Source organism: Orcinus orca, chromosome 20 (genome assembly GCF_937001465.1).
Source record: "Orcinus orca chromosome 20, mOrcOrc1.1, whole genome shotgun sequence".
Classification (NCBI taxonomy): Eukaryota; Metazoa; Chordata; class Mammalia; order Artiodactyla; family Delphinidae; genus Orcinus; species Orcinus orca.
In genome coordinates this window covers 39091626-39103677 of record NC_064578.1, presented here as the reverse complement: position 1 = coordinate 39103677, position 12052 = coordinate 39091626, and the positions used below count along the sequence as shown (strand labels likewise).

At 51.4% G+C, this 12052-nt stretch overlaps 1 protein-coding gene across 4 annotated transcripts in view; it reads right to left on the bottom strand.

Annotated features, from left to right (window-relative positions):
* ZNF536 (zinc finger protein 536) overlaps positions 1 to 11849 on the bottom strand; it is a 418376-nt gene extending 406527 nt beyond the window's left edge. For 3 of the 4 annotated variants that reach the window (XM_033415005.2, XM_049703340.1, XM_049703339.1), the window contains exon 1: positions 10932 to 11146. The gene's annotated coding sequence lies outside the window, so the exon portion shown is untranslated. Of the gene's footprint in view, positions 1 to 10931; positions 11147 to 11683 lie in introns of those variants that run through there. The other variant, XM_049703338.1, reaches the window with a different exon arrangement.
* Between the last annotated feature and the right edge of the window lie 203 nt (positions 11850 to 12052).

Below are 12052 nucleotides of genomic sequence, written 5' to 3'. Positions count from 1 at the left end.
ACTCCTTCTTTAGACCAATGAACAAATGATTTTATTGAAGGTGGTATTTGGAGATCACACACAAAAATGACATGATTTTTATCGGAGCAATATTATCATGCAAAGGGAGAGAAAGTTTTCAGAACAGCAGACCCCCGTTGTCCCCAAGATCCACACATGGGCCTGGTATTTGTCACCTGAGCAGCCAGGCTCCTGAAAAACACATCTCACACGGATCTAACTCCTGTCAACCTTTTGAGACAGGGGGGAAAATGCGAGGATCAAGTTGCTGGTATCACTGAGATAAAAGGGCGGCATGTCAAAATGCAGCCAGTTCTTCCGGAAGCGTTTTGAAAATGGTACGTACTCTATACCTGCAGTATATTACTTGACCTCACCAGACAGCCATCGCTAAAGAATAAACATGCCAACAGGCACGGCATGCACAGACCCCCAAAAGACAGGCGTATCACCACTCGTTACATCACAGAAGCATTGTCACGGGAAATGCCAATCAGATGACCAGATCCTGGAGGAGCCCATCATTTGTCACTCAGAAAGCCACTGTGCCTTCCTTGGGGCGGCAGCAGTTATTAAAGGGGAAACTGCCACCTTACAGCCTTAATCAATACATTTTTAGATGACGCAAATGTTCGTATCATCTTACCTGTATTTCTTCTGCCTCCAAAATATGTTAGATGAGAATTTTAAATGGGACTAAAATTCTGACGCCCCCCCCCCCACCAAACTTCAACAAAGGCTTTTTTAATACTTTCAGAATTCATGTGCAAAGGGTGAAACAGCTGAAAAGGAGGAAATGGGCGGGGGTTGGGGGGAGGAATGAAACAAAAAACACACAGAAAATAGATATTAAGTTGTCAAATCAATGATCTCAGAAAAGAATTGCAGACAGGGTGTCTGGTGTTTTGCTTCAGAAATGGTGCCTCCAAAGTCCACGAGAGCTCCTGGCAGGGCTGGGCTTCCGATGGCTCAGAGTGGCCGGGAGGACTCGGGGAGACCTAGTGGCTGTGGGGACCAGCACAGAGGCAGCCCTCCACCATCAGGGAGTTTCGGCTGCACAGATGAAATCCTTTCATGTCGGCATGTGGCTGCTTTTCTCCCTCCCCACATTCCCACATTCTGCACTTTTCCACCTTTTGAACTCTTCTTGGGCTATCGGAGCGGGATTGCCACCCGCCAGCACTGACCCTCTATCAGGTGGAAAACATTTGTGAATAAAGTTTCTCAGATGCTGCGGGAATCCTGCACTGAGTTTAACTGCCAGATCCAGCCATGTTTCATCAGTGATATGCTCTCTGCTCGGTGCAAATTTAAGGCTGCTGAAATAGCCACTTGGCATCAATAGATTACAACCCCCAAACTGCGAGCCCTGGCCGAGGATGCAAAATAATTAAAGCACTTTAGCTGTAATTTCGATAAGATTTCCCACCCCCTTCAACAGGCTTCATGGAAATGACAGCCTTTCTGTAATAATTTGGAAGGCTTTGCCTGACTTGACTTTAATAGATTTTAATAGAGAATTTAAAAAATTTTTTAAAGACAAAAAACATGTTTGTGACACTTTTTTCTCTAGCCAATAAGGAATAAGTGTTTCCAGATATTTTGAAAGATAAAATTAAATAATCAAGCTATTCAAAGCAATTATATTCCATATATAATATCTATGTGGCCTGTGATCTGTTTGCTTCTCTATAGTTGATGCAGTTTAGCTGATACAGTTTCCAAATATTTTCTCCCTCTTGGAAACAAATTTACAACAATGCATATGTTCTCCAAGTAGCAAGTTCTGGTTTACATTTTTTTTTTTTTTTTTTTTTTTGCAGTACGCGGGCCTCTCACTGCTGTGGCCTCTCCCTTTGCTGAGCACAGGCTCCGGACGCGCAGGCTCAGCGGCCATGGCTCACGGGCCCAGCCGCTCCGCGGCATGTGGGATCTTCCCGGACCGGGGCGCGAACCCGTGTCCCCTGCATCGGCAGGCAGACTCTCAACCACTGAGCCACCAGGGAAGCCCTGGTTTACATTTTTAACTTTCATGTGAAAGGCGAGTCACTGTGACAGGGAAGGATGATTGTGTTCACAGTCCTCTCTGAGTACTGCACGGGGAAGCAGGAGTGCAGGCACGGTCAGCAGTGTGAGCTCCCAGGCTAATGAGGCTGCCTTCAAATCCTGGCTCCGCCATGCTGGAGCTTGTGGCTGCAACAAGTTGCCACAACTCTCAGTTTGCCCACTGGTGAAATTGCACCAAGGGATGCCCTTCACTGTGTTGTTAAAAGGACTATATATAAGACCATGCATCCAAGGTGCAGAGTGCAGAGTCTGGCATGAGGCAAGCATCCAACAGCAGCCATTGCAGGTGTCAATGTTCTGGCCACCTCTACACACCTACACAGAGGTGCCCCAGACCTCGCCTCCTCAGGCACTTGGAAACTACGGGCATAAATATTCACTGAGAACCCTACGGTCTAACCCTTCCATGAGCCAAAATCCCATTCAAATCTATAGGAATTATTTTGGAACCTCAGACGTGCAAGTGAGAACATCATTGTAATTAAGGCTGCATGGGCATTTCTGTGATTAATCTCAATGTTAGGGACTCTGTGGGTTGGCTTTTACAACCTAAAGAGTGTTACTTCATCCTGTCTATGTGTATGGGTGAATGTGTATTTGATAACAAAAAACCAAAGTCTAAAAGATCGTGAAGGGGGATGATGGTCCCAAATGGATGGACAGGGTGAGGTGTGGAATGAAGCCCTGGGGAGCTGGCAGACCAGCCTCCTGGCTAAAGAACTAGCTGGCAGAGAGATAGAGAGAGAGAAGGAGAGAGAGAGAGCAATAGACAAGCCTACCTCAGTAATCAAAGACCAGCTAAACACAGCACAGGTAATCAAAGCTGTAATGCCTTGATATAAAACGTTCAGGTTAATGTCAGCTCAAGCCTACGGTGATCATCTTTCCTGTGTCAAAATGGCACAATTTTCTCACTGTAAAACTACAGAGCAAGAATAGGTAGGTAGAGGAGGGGGGATCCTACAAACTGATCTTCCTTCCTGCATCTCCTAATGCCTTCGAAGCATCTGAATGACCTTCCTGTCACTACCCATCTGGAGGCCCCACCTGGAGGTCTGTGTCCCTCAAAAAGGACTTGGATGCCCTGGACCTTCTCTACCTGGTGTCAGGAGGCTGTGGATGAGCTGATCGGGTCAATGATGGAAATCTCAGAGGTTTTGCAGTGAGTGTGCCCCCAGGAAGGGCAGCTGGCCATGGATCAAGGGAGGTGTTCTGAGCAGGAGAGGGATTGAGCGTGCCAACTCCAGAGGCAGACTGGATGGGTTCTGATCCTGGACCCTCCACTCCCCTCTCTCAGTGTCTGAGATTCCCTTCCTGAAATTTGGGACAAATATAGTACCTGCTCATAGAGGGATTGGTTGTAAGGATTAAACAAGTCGAGTGCTTAGAACCCATGCCTACCGCATAGTAAGTGCACAAAAATAAGCCACTGTCATCATCCTGTCAGCAGGATGCCCAGCCTCAACTCAGAGCCTGAGAACTGTTGCTTTCCACTTCTTGGTTTGCATATCACAGTCAGGGAGCCCAGAAACACAGTTCTTACTGGCAGGGCCATTTTCAGTGTGTAACTGATATAAAAACTGTCAAAGTCGAGCCTCACGCCTTCTCTCCAGATACCCTCCACCCAGGTATTCTTCTACTATGGACATTCTCCCTCCTCTTGGACCCCTAGGTCTGCCCCCATTTGGTACAGGCAGGCCCTGATGTCTCAGGGCACTAGGACATGTGTGTCTCCCCACCAGCCTGTGTACTCCCAGGGGGTCAGACCTCCCTGGCACATAGAAGGTGTGGGAAATGAGCCTGATTTCCCCCCAGGGGATGTACGGAAATGTCTGGAGACATGTTTGATTGTCACAACTCAGGGGAGCTACTGGCATCTAGTGGGTAGAGGTCGGGGATGTTGCTAAACATCCTACAACACACAGGACAGACTCTACAACAAATGGGTAACATCCCTAGTGTCACAGTTGAGAAACCCTGGTCTAGAGAAACAATGTTCAGACTAGTCTGGCAAGTTCCACCAAAGGCCTCACCTGGATCTTGTCTCTTAGGGCAGATAAACCTGACCTCCAGCATGCTCAAAGGCTGTGAAAAGCCAAGTGCTCAATGCCCTCTGTAGTAGCAAAAACCCCAATATAAGAGAAACCAAAGATCTACAATGATTTTTTAAAGGGAAATTTGAGCGGGTGGTATCCTCAAGCAGCCAACAGAGCCCACAAAACCAGCCCTGATCTCTGCACCACGAAGCCCAGTGGCAGATGGTCAACAGAAGCCTGATGATGGCATAACTGGTCGGGAAGTCCCCACTCCCACCCAGGCACTGCTGGTGCCCAAGCCAGGTGGCTTGCTGAGTGGCCCACCTTTGTGAGGTGGCTTCCATCCATGTCTGCCTTCATTGAGGGGGAGCAGGGGGGGAAATTTTATATATATATATATATATATATATATATATATATATAAAATCTAGGAAAGGTGACCTGCATTCTTTAGGGTCCATCTTCTGAGTATATATGTCCCCCTCCACTTTGTGATTCCTTCAGCTCTTTTAGCCCCGACCCCTCCACTGTGCACATACATTGACAAACTCACTAATCTACCCTGGGTAGTACACTCTGAGTAAATAGGAAATCATCTCATAACAGCTGCTTCTAGCAGGAACACCCTCCCCAGCACATGCACACACGTGCACAAGTGTCATACACTCTCACACGCTCACACACACACTAGCATCACCACAATCAAGACCCTGGTGGGCCACTCCCTGGCTTAGCTTGATTTAACTGCACACATGACTCCCTAGCTTAGCTTGGCTCTCACCCTCTAAGGGCGCTCAATGCCACCAAGAGTGGCCCAGACAATCCAGGCCTGAGCAATCAACCCTCGCCTTGATAAAAGGCCTCTCTCTCAACAGCTCCCAACCAGGTACCACACAACCAGGTAAAACACACAGTGAGCCCCACCAGCCAGACCCTCCATCCCCATCTTGCCCTGGGACTGCTCCTTTCCCTCCAATCCCTCTGCTGTCCTGCCATGACACGTCCTGGAAGGGGGCACGTCCTGGAAGGGGGCACGTCCTGGAGGAGGCAGGCCAGTGTGCATGGCAGGCACGGCTTCACCAAGAAAGCTCCTCAGCTCACAAGTTCCTACTAGCAAAGATGAGTCTCTCCCATGTCAGTGAACTTGTATTTTGCTTTTAGACTCCAAAATCCAGCTTTCACAGCCTGGGAGATGGCATCAGGTCACCTGACTGCCAGCATCCTTCCAGCCCAAATCTGTCTCATCTGGAGACAGGATGAAGCAGGACTGAGCACTCTCACCTGCTCTGGGTCCTGGCAGAGGTTTTGTGGGGGACTCCTGTCCTCAGCATGGACAAAAGCTGACCTACAAAAAGCTCACTTCTGTTTTTAAACTTGCGTCAAGTCTCACTTTAAATAATGCTGAGAACAAAATGCAAGCTGATATTTCAGCTTACTTAAAAGGCTTATTAAAAACACTAAATCCAAAGACGTTAAAAAGCTATAATTGTCCTCATTCAAACTGGAAAAATAAATCTATTTGCTTTCTTCTTTTATGATCCTCTTCTTAAAAAAAAAAAAAAAGAAAAAAAAAACTAAGTTCATCTATATTCTCATGAGCATCATTGCTGTCTTTCTTCCCTCCATTCAAGGCACTTTAAAAACACCTGTGCCATTCACAGCCAACTTTTGAGCAAAAGGCAACCACGTTTGGGGAAGGTTTTTTAACTCTGATTTCCTTACTCCAGAGATAAGCTCCTCTTGCTCAAAACTGAGACAGAGTTCAGAGTTCGTCTGAATGGGCTTGTGCATTTTATAGGTCTGACCTGACGGAAATTTCTTTGGTTACCTAAGGCAGAGCAGACACCCTAATCCATCAGCTTTTTGGTGCTCAGCAGGTAAATGATTCCACATTTCAGCACCGCCTTCAGCGCCCAGTGGGCAACTGTGGTTAGTAGGGCTGCACATCCTGGCCACCTCCCTGTCCTCTCCCATAACGGAGGTTACTGGCCTCCAGCTTGAACCAGAAGACAGCCCCAGCCAGCAGTTAACTTGCTGAGTTGTGAGATCTCAAGCCTGCTCAGAAGTTAAGCACTCCAGGCACAGGCCAAGATGGGTTTTCAGAGCAGTGGTCCAAGAGAATGCAAATTTATTGAAAGCGCTTTCTCCAGGTTTTCCATAATTACCATTTATGTCTCCAGGAACTGTTTCCCCGAACCCAGTTTAGGGTGAAAGCATTTTAGAGACTTTCTCTGCAGATGACATATGAGGTACTAACCTTTTTTCATATGCCCAGATGTTAAGTTCATTTTCATCACATTTATGTAAATTTCATTTGAACAGTAAATCAAAAGACATCTTAAATCATTGTACACTATTTAAAAATCCACACTAAATCCGGTTTACTTGCAGTGATATTAACATAAAGTCACAGTTAAGGGACTGAAGGTAGGAAGCAGATGTGACAATCCCTTCTTCCATGCAATGGCCCCAGAGAGACCTAGGGTCCCAGCAACCCATCAGATCCAAGTGTCTCTATCTGGTCACAACTGGATTCAAGTGTTACTAGCTTAAGGGTATTCTGTAAATCGAAGCCTCCTAAAAGTTTTCCAAACTTTGGGAAAACAGGGGTCCCTCAGTCTAGGGACCTGCTATCCATATTAGTGTCTGGACTCAGGCACTGCAAAGTTCAAAGGCAGGAGCCCAGGAGTGGACCTCTGGCAGCTCGCTCCCTCCTCAGTGGAGGAAAAAGTTAATTCCTAGGGCTCTGCAGGCCTGCATTTGTCAAAGCCCTGGACGTCAGTGCTATCATTACCAAGCAAATCAGCCAGGCGGTTAATGGTGGAATCAGGAGACATTTGCACTCCACTATCAGAATGACATCATAACTAAGGCAGCCTTCAGCCAGAAGCCCTAGGCTCTCCCTAAGCAGAGGCCAGAAGGTTGCCCGCTGCCCCCCTGCGACTCCCCAGGCCAAAGCTGAGTCCCCTGCCCCTTCCAGTGAGGCTGGTGGGTCCAGCTGCCAGCAAGTTCCCTAGCAAACAGAAAGTAGGGTTACAGTTTTCTCCCAAGAAAATCGACTTTACCCCCAGGTTCTGAACACTGTAAATAATAATAATACATTATTATGTATTTTTAATTTGAGATACTATAAAATCACTTTCCTGGACAGGCCAGGGTTAGTATTTTATGAAGACAGCTACATTTTGGTTATAGAATTTATGGCATTTCCAACAGAACTGTCAATCTCTCGGTGACTCTGTCTTTAGCGAAGAAGCCCTGCACTCTCTCCTTCAAGCACTAGAAATAAATGATGCTGGAGAAATGGGGGGGGGGAGGCAGCTAAGGGAGAAGCCCTTTCCGCTCTTGTTGTGCCTGCTTTTCTTTCTTTTTAAAGCACAGACGAGATCACACACACACACACACACACACACACACACACACACACAACCAGAGACACAAACCTTAGAATAATGGGGGAGGCATTTGGCGACGAGCTGCATTCGCACCGCGGCGCGAGATGCAGCCGGCCCGGTTCGCTCTCTCGCTAGCAGCTCTGCCCTCCACAGCGGCGGGGACCGACAACACGCCCGGACCCGAGATGCCCAACTCCACCGCGCCCCCAAAATCGCCTCCCGAGTCTCGCTACAGGTACACGCGTGGTCCAAACACCTCACCTGGCCCGAAAACTCGGGAGACAGAGGGGAAAAAAAGTTGTGCGAGCTGCCAGCCTGGAGCGCCGGAGCCCGCGGCTGCAGTCCTCCCGCCAGCGAGCAGCCCTCGGCCGAGGCCCGCCCGGCAGCGCGCGGCGTCCGGGCACCTCGCTCGCCGGCTGTGCGCGCTAACCTCGGGGCGCACCGAGGCCACGGCAGGGCACTTACTTGGCACTCGCTTTTGAGCGTGCAGGTCGTCGCAGTTTTCACTTGGGTTTTCAAACAAGTTTCAGGGAGGGAGAATGAGGGGGGGAAAAAAAGAAAGAGAGAAAGAAAGAGAAAAAAAAAAGATCCAATTATGCAAATGGGCTCCGGACTGGGAGGCGCGCGTCGGGTGTGACGCCGCTACTGTACGAGTTCTCGGAGCAGCCCCGGGCCGGGCAGATTTATGGGGGCGCGTCACGGCTACGCCAGGTCCCGCCGCCGGAGCATCTCGAAGTTAATTAAAGCGGTAATGTCCACTTTCCCGGCGACCCTCCGTGCGCGGGTTTACTGTTTCACCATCCAACCCGACCCGGGCGGGGGCGGGGGCGCTCTCCCCGCGCCTCTCTTCCTTCCCTCTTCTTGCTCCCTCTTTCCCTCTCTTTCGTCTCTTTAAGTCGCCTGCCTTCCACTCAGTGAACAATGAACAAAGATGTGAGTGATGGGAAAAGATCGCCCCCTCCCAACCCCAGCAGTGAGCAAAGCCGGTCTTAAAGTAAAAATCCAGTTGCTAATATCAAACTGGGGAAGAAAACAGAGCGTTCCCAGTCTAACCTCCCCCCCCATACACACACGCACGCACGCACGCTCACCCCACCCCAACCAAGTTCACCTAAGCCTTGGCTGGGGGCGGGGGCGCAAGGCCAGGGCTCCAGGGGCTGCCCGACGCGCCCGGGACACCGCGGACAACGAACACCGGGGGTGGCGAGAACTCGGACCCAGCCCGCTTCTCGCGCCCCTCCCCGCCTGCCCTCCCCCCAACCCCCTCCATGCGTCTACACCGGCAGCCTGGCCCCGCGGCCCGCTCGGGCTGCCCGGCGGCCGGATGCGCTCAGCAAACGCGACCCCTGTCGGATTTCTGCTAAACTGCACAGCGGCGGCGGCTGTCGGGAGAAGGCGCAGGAGCAGCCGAGGCCGGCACCGCGCGCGCGCTCACCCCTCCCGCCCCACTGCCCCTACCCGCGGCCGGTCGGCCGCCCGCTCCCCCACGCCTGCACCCCCGCGCACCCACCCACGCCAGCGGACCCTGCGGGCGCCTGGACCCGCAGTCCAGGACGCCGCGCAGCCGCCGTATTTTCTGCTAAAGTGAAAACGAAGGCGGCTGACAAATCACGTCTCCTGTGAGGCACTCGTTAGACATAACAATATCCAGCAAACAAAACCCAGCCGTGGCTGCGACCGGCGCGCGGGGCTAGGACCCCGCCCTGCCCCTCTTCGCCCCCCGCTCTTTGCTCCAGCCTCCACGGTTCCCAACCCATCCCCAAACGATCGTCCGACCCTCTACCTAACTCGGGGGTTGTGTGCACGTTCGCCGAGAGGCGGACACTAGGAACGTTCACAATACAGAAGTGAAAAAAGGGGGGGGGGGAGAGACAACTTTCCACCTGTCCCCAAAGAAAGCCCTGCAGGAGTTTCCTCAGAAGAGTGGGGTGGGGACAGATCTCTGCCCCAATCAATCCCCTTTTCTTTCTTTTTCCTAACTTCCCGGCGCCTGTGTTTCCACCTTCCACTTCACATACATCCATCTATATAGAGATATCTATCTTTTAAATTATTTGCAAAACTGCAACAGATGGGCGCGTCGAGATCTGGGCACTTTCCTACTCATCATCAAAGAAAACCTCCCCCCCCCCCTTTTTTTTTTTTTTTTTTGCCTAAAATACATCCCGGTCCCACCTACGACTGTTTTCCTCAATTCTTCATCTTCAAAAAATAATGTCTTGAAGCAAACAGAAAGGTTTATCAGCAAAGAACATTTTCCCCCCAGTCATACATCTGGCCTGGAGCTTCCGTTGCCCCAAATTGCACTCTTGCCAGACGCCCCCAACCCTCTGTCTCCCCGCCTTCCTGAGGCCCCACGCCCGCACTCCCTCGCTCTGATTGGCCTCATTTCTTCCAGCCCAGGGCTGGCCGGCTCAGTTCTCTCCATAACCTGTTACTTATTTATTTCTTTATTTTTATCTTTGGCCCCCGGCTTGGCCCCAGGGCCTGGGCTAGGCTGGGGTAGTGCTGCGGGCGCCGCCTGCACTGGCAGGCGCCACGGCCTTTCCTGGGGTCGCGGGTTCGGACCCTGGCACCCCGGCCCCACCGAGCCCCCGGCCTTGGCCTCGCCCGGCTCCCCGGGCACAGGAGGCCAATGAAAACACAAAATGGCAGGTCTCAGCGGCCCTTGGCGCCCGCGAGTTTGACACACTGTAAGCATCAGCTAACTTTGATTAAAAAAATTACAAATTACCCTCTCTCCCCCCGGCGGCGGGGCCGGAATTCCGCAGCGAGCAGCGAAGGAAGAAAGGGAACGAGGGGCGCCCGATTCTCAAGCAGAGGAGAAAATGGGGAAAGTCACTTGAGCAGAAGTTTCTGCGGCCCCAGCCTCCCCGTCTCCATACGACTTCCCCCACCCCCCAGACCCTTTTGAAAGTTTCCCGGGTCCGAGAGCGGCTCGCGGGCCGCGCGCGAGTGAGGGGCGCGGGCTGGGCCCGGAGCGGGGCGCGGGGTCCCGCTGGCACGGCCGGCGCGAGGCCCGGCGGCTCCTTTTCAAAGTAACGGTCCCGGGACCGCGGGCGGGGGAGGCGACGGCCCAGGCGCGGGTCCCGCTCGCCGCCGAAGTTCTCTAGCGCCATTCGATGCCGGGCCGCCGCCGCTTTCCCGTTTTCTTCCTCTTTTTTTCCCCCCCGCTGACAGCTTCACTCGCCAACGTCACAGCCACGGATATTTAATTAGACCGTATTTTTTAATCGCGATGGGGCGAGAAGGAACCCGGCAGCAGGCCTCGCGGAGATGGGGAGGGGGAGGGGATGGGGGCCCAAGCCAAGAGTCCAAACTCACTTTGCCACCTCCCGGATGCCGGGGCCACCCCCCCCCCGCCGCGCCCTCCCCGCCCCCCACCCCACCCCCGCGCCGCGCCCGGAGACCCCCCCACCTTTGTTTTCCTTACCTTAAACACTGAAACGCGGGCGTCGGGAGCAAACTCGGGCACGTAAACGGAGCGTTGTAAAAGATTGTGTTCAATGAATAATGAAACATGTCCACATGATTGACTTGATCATTTTCCGGGGCTGAGGGGGGACGGGCGCCCTGCTCGCGCGCCTCGCTCGCCCACTCGGCAGAGCCCTGCGAACTGTTCCCATCCCAGCCGGGGCAGGGCGGGCTCGATTTTCGTCTGCCTCTTTTCAGAATCGCCCCGTTCATTGATACTCATCACCCAACCCCAGCAGACATCCCCATCCCCGGCTCGGCCTCCCCCTATCTGGTAGGTGAAATGCATTGTACCATTAAAAACGCTCTCCATTGTCGCCCTGGCATAATTCACAGCAACTAGATAGGTCTTGCGGCATTTAGCTTTGATGAGCCAGAGACTGAACCCTTGATATAATAATCTACAAAGAATGGTGTGTGATCGTCCATTTTTTCTCTCTGTCTAGCAACTAAGAAACCATTTAACACAGCGCAGCTTGCTTCTGACCTTGAGCTCATGTAAACACACTTATTAAAATCTATCTATTCTCCAAGAGCTACATTCTGATTGTCAGACTCGTTACTGAGACATATATCAGCCCCTTCGCTTGTCACTACTTTGCATTCCTGCCTTTGACTAAAGAATTTTTTATCCAGCCGAGAGGGAGAGATTGCCACGGAGGGAGAGAAGAGAGAGACGGAAAAGGCGAGAGGAAAAAGCGTAATTCTTACCTGCTCCTGAAACTATTTAAAGTCTGTTTCTTTTCTGGGGGGGAAAAAAAAAACTCCCGGGTGAATCTCGGTGGACAGCGGGACGCGGAGAATCAGTCACAGCCCGGGCGTTTAAGGGAGTCATCAGCGATCAAATGACGTTGATCCGCGCTGTAACCTTGTGGCGTATTTAATGTAAATAAGGCAGTTATGTTGCCAATCGCCGCGATACAAACACGGAGAGGTCCTCAGCCTCGCCTCCCGCGCCTGCCATTAGAGGCGACTTTATTTACAGACACTATTTAGGAGATCATGATAATTCTAAAACAATACTAGTGCCAAATGATTATGAAAATATGATTTTAATTAATCACGTAGTAGGCAAGGAAA